The 7,318-nt window shown below is 39.3% G+C and overlaps 1 long non-coding RNA gene across 1 annotated transcript; it reads right to left on the reverse strand.

Moving 5' to 3' along the window:
* Window positions 1-215: 215 nt before the first annotated feature.
* LOC139435990 (uncharacterized) lies at window positions 216-658 on the reverse strand. Its single transcript, XR_011645198.1, has 3 exons — window positions 605-658; window positions 438-514; window positions 216-377 (listed from the first exon to the last, which is right to left on the reverse strand). It is a non-coding gene; the product is annotated as an uncharacterized lncRNA (long non-coding RNA).
* Between the last annotated feature and the right edge of the window lie 6,660 nt (window positions 659-7,318).

The raw sequence follows: 7,318 nt of genomic DNA on the forward strand, positions 1-7,318 counted from the left end.
ACTAAACCCTGAACGCCACGGCTTACGGAGAGTTTTGGTGATTATGAAATGCGTAGTGGCACTACACCCGACTTTTCCAGTGCGGGACGCGCCTACGGGTGCAGTCCTTTCACGGAAGGTGGTCACCATGGACGCAGGTCAGACGGGCTGACAGTGGATTTACGAAGGTCGCCGGTGAGAGGTCTCTAGAATGATAGGACAGAACACTGCCCTCCTGCACAATCCCGAAGGCACTTTCCACAAGGGGCTTGTCAGGTCTCATGTTCATTGTGGTCACAAGCGGTCTGTCTTCAATGCTGAACGCTGAGTATGCCTCCGTGACTCTGAACAGGCAGGGATCTGGTAATGGCCCCACCATGCCTCTGTAGAATCCACTCCTACAAAGAATGGCAAAGACAATATAGCACATTAATGTGACAAAGGTTAGGAATACTAACCTTACTCCAGTCTGCACCATCCTATTTGGTACAGGCTTGGTGAAGACCATGGAGTTGATGGGCCCTGGCTTCACACCCTTAAGGAAAAGACAAGTACTGTTCGTTGAGTCACTTTAAAACAAAAACTCTGTGAAAAATTACAAGTATTTGAACCTCATTGAAATTACCATTGTTCGCGGCTTGTGCCATTGCTGTTCCGATTCAGTACAGCTATGCACAGGTAGTGCTGCGTACCGTACGCCGAACCGGTACTGGACTTGTAAAAAGTTTCGGTTCAAGTCCGGTTAAAACCGGAACGTCAGGAACCGGTACTTGGACTCGCAAAAAAACTAGCACTTACGTATTATCTGGTGTCTGTGGTTATTTAAACATTCCCTGATAAACGTTATTCAGTGTCCATAAATGAGTGCTAATCCCAGTGTGCTCAGTGTACAACATCACATGTCATTTCACCTTCGATTCACGGTTTGAAGACGTAGCATTTCGCCCCATGCTAATGCTAACCGGAAGTGAATAATTTTCAGAATAAAAGTATTAAGTAAATAGTGTGAACTTCCGGATTTTCAGAATAAAACTGATTTAAATTAAATAGTGTATTTAATTCAAAATTACGCCATATCAACATTGATTTTAATTTCTAACAGTATGTATGTACATCACTATGTATGTAGTATGTACTGTATAATGTAAACATGTAGAGTTGTAGAAAAGACATGGTGTACAGACAGTACAGTACACTCTGACTGTACAGTCACTACAGTGTAGCCTATACTGTATAGTAGGTGTGTAACAGTGTAATGTGTATAGTCTACTCTACACTCTACCTTTCAGCAACGTTTTAGGGATTTAGGCTCAGTCAGCTCAGGGACTGTTTGGTTACTTTAGTTTGGTAAATGAAATAAATGTTTGAACGTTGTAGTAGTTCACTGTAGTTGCTGTCATAAGTCATTTGTAGACTAAGTGGAAAAAAGTGTTTTTTTTACATTTGTACTTTTTAGAGAAATGTAGACACAAGTTGGAAGGGAGCACAATAAACCTGACGAGTTTGAATTTGAGTTGTTTATGAGTTAATTTCAATTGATAATTAGCTCACAATAAGTTCACTTTAGTTACTCGCACAACTTGACACAAGCCATGGGTTCAGGTCCGGACTTATAAGTCCGGACCTGAACCTGAACCTCTGGACTTGAGTCCGGACCTGAACCTGAATGTGAGTCCAGGTACGCAGCACTATGCACAGGTGGCACAACTGGCATGCTCAGTTCAGTGTAATGTGCTGTTTGGAACAGCAATGCTACCGTGTGATTACACAAAACAGTTCCTGCAACACAGGAGCACTGGTTGTGCGTGAGCACCACTGGTGATGAATCACGAAGCGTTATCTAAAAAAGAGAGAAGAAATACTAGTGATTAGTAACCTCACTTGTAGTAAATGAGCCAGGAGGTTATGAGTAGAATTATTGGTTATTTTTACTGACCCATTATCCTAGAAGAAGCATGTATTCCTGAATGCTTAGTGTTACCCTCTTACCCTACAATACCACAATGAACTTTCTTTGGAAACTAAGATGCCTTGAAAATTGTATTAAAGCAGTTTTGACTATATATTTGAACCCCCATACTTAACACATCCATAATCAATGTAAATATCTGACCAATCAGCTTGTGATAAAGCAGTAGGACACTGTAGGACAAGTAGGACACTGTTTGAGATTCCCTTAAGGTAAACTAATGTTTAACTGAAACTCAATAAACAGGGGGGAACACAGTGGCAATGTTGCCTGCCTACACTCAAACTGTGTGCTGTCTCGCTCTTCCTCCATTGACCTGTAGCACAAGGCTCTCACGCTGACCTGTCAGCCTGTCTTTATTGGACACTGAATGAAAAAAAAACAGAGCAACAGCGTTAGATCTATACTCACGTCAAAATATCTATGGCAACATTGCTTACAAAAGCCGATACCATTATGCAGTGTGGCTAACAACAAGACAACCTTGGCTAGGCTATAAGGCTATTAAACGATAGTATTTGTTAGCAAAATGGCTAATGTTTTAAAGAATTAACACCAGAAACAGTACATAGCGTTACCCAGAGCCCTATAGTAGTCTACTATAGTAATAGTATAATAATAATAATAATAGTAGTTATACTATAGGGCTCTGGCGTTACCTAGCTTTTGACAGCTAACGTTAGCATAACCCGGAGCATAAGCTAGCTGGTTAGTAACCTGTTACCTTCTTACCTTCATAGTTTGTATATATGACGCAGCATATAATTTGAAGCCTTATCGAGTTTGCTGGCTGGGGCTTTAGTCGTCCGGCAAATCCGATGAACATCCGACATTTTTTAATTTCGGGAAGCTCTTGTAGACAGCGGGTGTAGAAGGTCGTCATTTTCATCAACAGGAAATGCAGCGGCCGCTCTGAGTAGAATGCGGAAGTGACTGTGCATGTAGCCTATTACGTTTGAAAATTGTCGGCCTCGAGTGCTCCCGTTGAATGCAAACGTTACAGAGGGTTGTTTATTCACAAATAACCCTCTCTGTACAATCCTAAATTGTAGGATAGTTTGGCCATTAAAACGCTTTATGATTAGATTTCTAGCGAGAAGTATATATTGTACTTTTAGAATCCACGTCCAGTCGATATGTAGGATCTATAGTTTGATAGATATTACGAAGATGATTTGAGATTTCGTCAGGAGAAACGTGTATGCGGCAAGCTTCCATGTAAGTTACGGGTTGAAAACAGTATTTCCGGTCTGGCCGTTTTCATAATAAAACCAATGATCAAATGATTTAACAGTGATATCTGCACTACTCATCCACTAAAAAAACATCAGTTTATCCTAGTTAATTATACGACATTAATTGGTTTAAATTGTGTACAATGCTTTTGTGTTTTTCCCATAGGTTTTTCTCTTTCGATTCTGAGAGACACATTTCTTTTTTCAGAGGTTTTGATAGGCTAAAAATCACGCCGCAATGCACGTCGGGATATGGTGTTTATGTGATATGAAATCGGAAAACATTAAAAAAAAAAAATAATAATACTTTATTCCGAGTGTTCTTGCTTTTCTCTTTGAAAGTCATCACATAACGGCATTGTAATACACGGTTCGGCTGCATTAAATATTACATATCTGCCGTAGATAGTATTTATAGAGCCCTGATCAGAAGACCTTTTGACAAACTGGAAGAGATGCCGCCAAAACTGAATATGTGACGTGGACCATAAATATATCAACAATTAAACAACATCTTCCATTTCTTTTCACACAATACGTCTCCTTGCAGTATCAACACTAATTCGGCTGACTTTTATATTTGATCCAATTAGTAGATAGTCTGTATTTACACCATAACGGTGCACAGCTGATAGAAAGGACTTTTTTGTAGTTTTTAAAGATATTACTGATTTTCTGAACTACCTTTCCAACTCCTCATGCAGTTGACTGTTACAGGTCTATAGAGGTTCATGGTACAATGCATAAGCTTCACATCGAGAGACTGAAACTGTATTTTCCTTTACCGTTCTGTTTTAAACTCACAATAAAGTGAATAGTCATATAATGTACGATATTATTATGTTTTATTAACTAGACCACTGGTCTAAACCGCACCTCCTAGTGGTTAAAGCACGTTATTGAATGTAGTTGTTGAATAAGTTATATTTATTTAGTTATTGATGAAAACATTTAAATATTAAGAGTAGCCTACATACAAAATAGGGGTCAATGATAGAAATATAGAATGGAAATATCTAGAAGATACTGTAGTGATCTCTACAATAAAACAGTTTAGTGCAGGACGTCCAAAGATATTAACAGGAGGATGTGCAAAACAGACAAACTCATAAGGCTGAATTTTACTCAGGTGTAACTAAAGTCTGATTTAAGGGTTGTTTATATTTCACATCATTAATCAGAATCTGCAAAGTAACAAAAATAAATGTAGTAGAGTAAAAATACCAGGTTAACCTCTGAATTGTAGTGGAGTAGAACAAGTAGTCCATGCTGCTGTAACAAAAACATTTCCCAACTTGGGATCAATAAAGTATCTTATCTTAAGATAATCGATGGCTACTGCCATATTTGCTAAATGTGCATCTGAACCTTGACAAGTGCATGTTTCAGGCTTATCAATTAACAACAGGAGGGGTCACAGACATAAGACCAGCTGTCATGTGGGTATATTAATGCTGCCCATTATGGACACAAGCAATTTTCACCCATGTATTAATTATATGTTTTAAATTTGATAACACCAATGTGTTTCGTGTCCCCTAAACCTCCAGGGATGTATACAGTTTAATACTGGCAACTTCTAATTGTGGGAAATACGAAAACGTCTTTTAAAACTACATTTCCCAGTACAGTAGAGACGTGCCATAGAACATGTTGCGAAACACACGGGGGGGAGGGCCGGGCTGGACCCGTCCAAGTCCAGTTTTGGATAGTCTGGCGTGGTTCCATTCCATTTCAAAGAGCTTTGACGCTCAGCGTAACCTTGTCGCACTGCCACTCCAATATCCAATCACAGAGCTTGAGGGCTAATCACGGGGTTTGTAAAGCAAGGCGGATGTTGTAGTCCCAAACGATAGATGGGGATTCTGGGTAGTGTAGTGTCTTCGGAAACTCTGTAGTGTCTAAACTCCGAAAAAACAATTTGTTTCTCCGAATCGAAGGTTAAAAACACAAAAGCATTGTACACAATTTAAACCAATCAATATTGTGTAATTAACAAGGATAAACTGATGTTTTTGAGTGGATGAGTAATGGAGATATCACTGCGTAATCATTTGACAGTGTAGGGAATACTTCCGGTTTTATTATGAAAACTTCGAGACCGGAAATACTGTTTTCACCCACGCTAACTTTACATGGAAGTTGCCCCATATACAGTGCACGTTCTCCTGGCGAGACCGCAAATCATCTTCGTATATCTATCACACTGTAGATCCTACACATCCACTGGACGTGGATTATAAAAGTACAATACACTTCTCGCTAGAAATCTAATACAAAAGCATTTTAATGGCCAAACTATTCCACAATTTAGGATTTTCCAGAGAGGGTTATTTGTGAATAAACGACCCTCCGGAGCTTTTGCAATCGACAGGAGCATGTTGTTTCTTACAACGGCCACTAGAGGGGCTACACTTTAAAATGTGACTCTGGGTCGTATTTAGCTGCTGAACAATCGACCTATATGGTCGTTTTTTGTAGGAGGACAGGCTGTACTATATACATTAGAAAAGTGTATGCAAAGTAGTTACAGGCCTTTAGTTTTGGAAGTGAACCCGTTAAATGGTCAAAATGAAAAAGACAATTAGACAAACAGGAACTTCTAGAGGTGAGATATACGCTAGAAACAACCAGCAAATTAAACGTAATAGGTACGTATAAAAGTGAGTCTTTTCAGTGCTCAGGCCAATTTGTAAAAAAAGCTGAATTTGTCCCCTCATTACATCTTAAGTCTCCCGGTTCTATCTACCACCACCTCCGGCCCCTGACTAATGCACTCTATATCCACAGTATTAATCCAAGTATCATTGTCAATGTCCCCCAACAGGAGCTGTTGAGTCTGGAGAACAACATGAGGGAGCTGAGGGACCTGTTTATGGACATTTTCATGTTGGTGGAGGAACAAGGCTCCTACATTGAGAACATCCAGACCAATGTGGAGAGGTCTCAGGAGTATGTGGCTGCATCTAATGAAACATTCAAGTTGGCCGCCAGATACAAGAAGAATAACCCACCGCAACAGCTGTGCTGCTGTTGCTGCCCACCCTGGAGATTTTGCTTATAAACATGTTTACCTCAACGTTCTTTCCGAGTAACATTTTATATTAGAAGTCTCACTTACTTGTTGGGAATAAGGAATTTTGGATTAAAGTACCATTAAAGTGAAGGTTATTATGGCTCTGTAGTTTTGCTGTTGAACAGTGAAGGTGAAGATAGATTCAGCAGAGCATGGAAAACAATTAGGTGAAAGCCAGAATTGGTATTTGAAGCACTTGTTTCTTTCAAGAGGATGTGAGACAACTGCTATTGGAAGAGACAGTTCAGTGAGTGCTGCTCACCAACACTGCTGCTTATTGGAGACCTTCACTGTCATCTGACAGAGGTCACAAATAAGCCGAGACCACTGCCTCTCACTGCTGGATCAGCAAGACCCAAGACAAGACGTCAAGACTTCTACCAATGAGCCTCTTAGCTTTCCTCTGTCACAGGACCACATGTGACCATTTATTGTTGTATACATTATGTGCACTTTAAGACTTATCTATTTTTTTTATCTAAATTTAAAATGTACCCTTGTGGGAAAAGATACGCTTTCTTAAACGTGTTGATTCTTTATCTATTAATTTCCTTCTTGGTCCACATGGTCGTGAAATAGACCACTTGTTTCACAATTAGTCACTATTCTAATTTGCATTTCAAAGTATGGTAATTTTGGGTGAATTTTTTTTTATTCTTTTATTCAACTTCACAGAGGCGGGGATTCAAGTAAACGTTGAATAACGACGATCCTTGATCAAAATATTTCCGCCCTGGTGACAAACTGCAGAAAATCATTGAAGTCGTAAGTTGAAAAATAAGATTGAAGTTTATATTGGAGGAAATATTTCTTTTCCCTAGATGAATTTTTTATTTGGGATATGGTGAAACTGTTACATTGTTCCCGATGAAAAATGCTGGCATCTATTTGTATAATAGTTTTAATTATTATTAAAATGATAATGACGCTAAAAAAGAAAGAAGTGGCTGTTAAGCAGGAGAAGGGCTCTCACCTAGGAGATATCCAGCAGAATGGATTTGAACAGATCAGCACACCCACACCTGTTAACTGGTTATAGTTAAATTGTTCACGCTTTAC

The sequence above is a fragment of the Pseudochaenichthys georgianus genome, chromosome 21, assembly GCF_902827115.2.
Source record: "Pseudochaenichthys georgianus chromosome 21, fPseGeo1.2, whole genome shotgun sequence".
Taxonomy (NCBI): Eukaryota; Metazoa; Chordata; class Actinopteri; order Perciformes; family Channichthyidae; genus Pseudochaenichthys; species Pseudochaenichthys georgianus.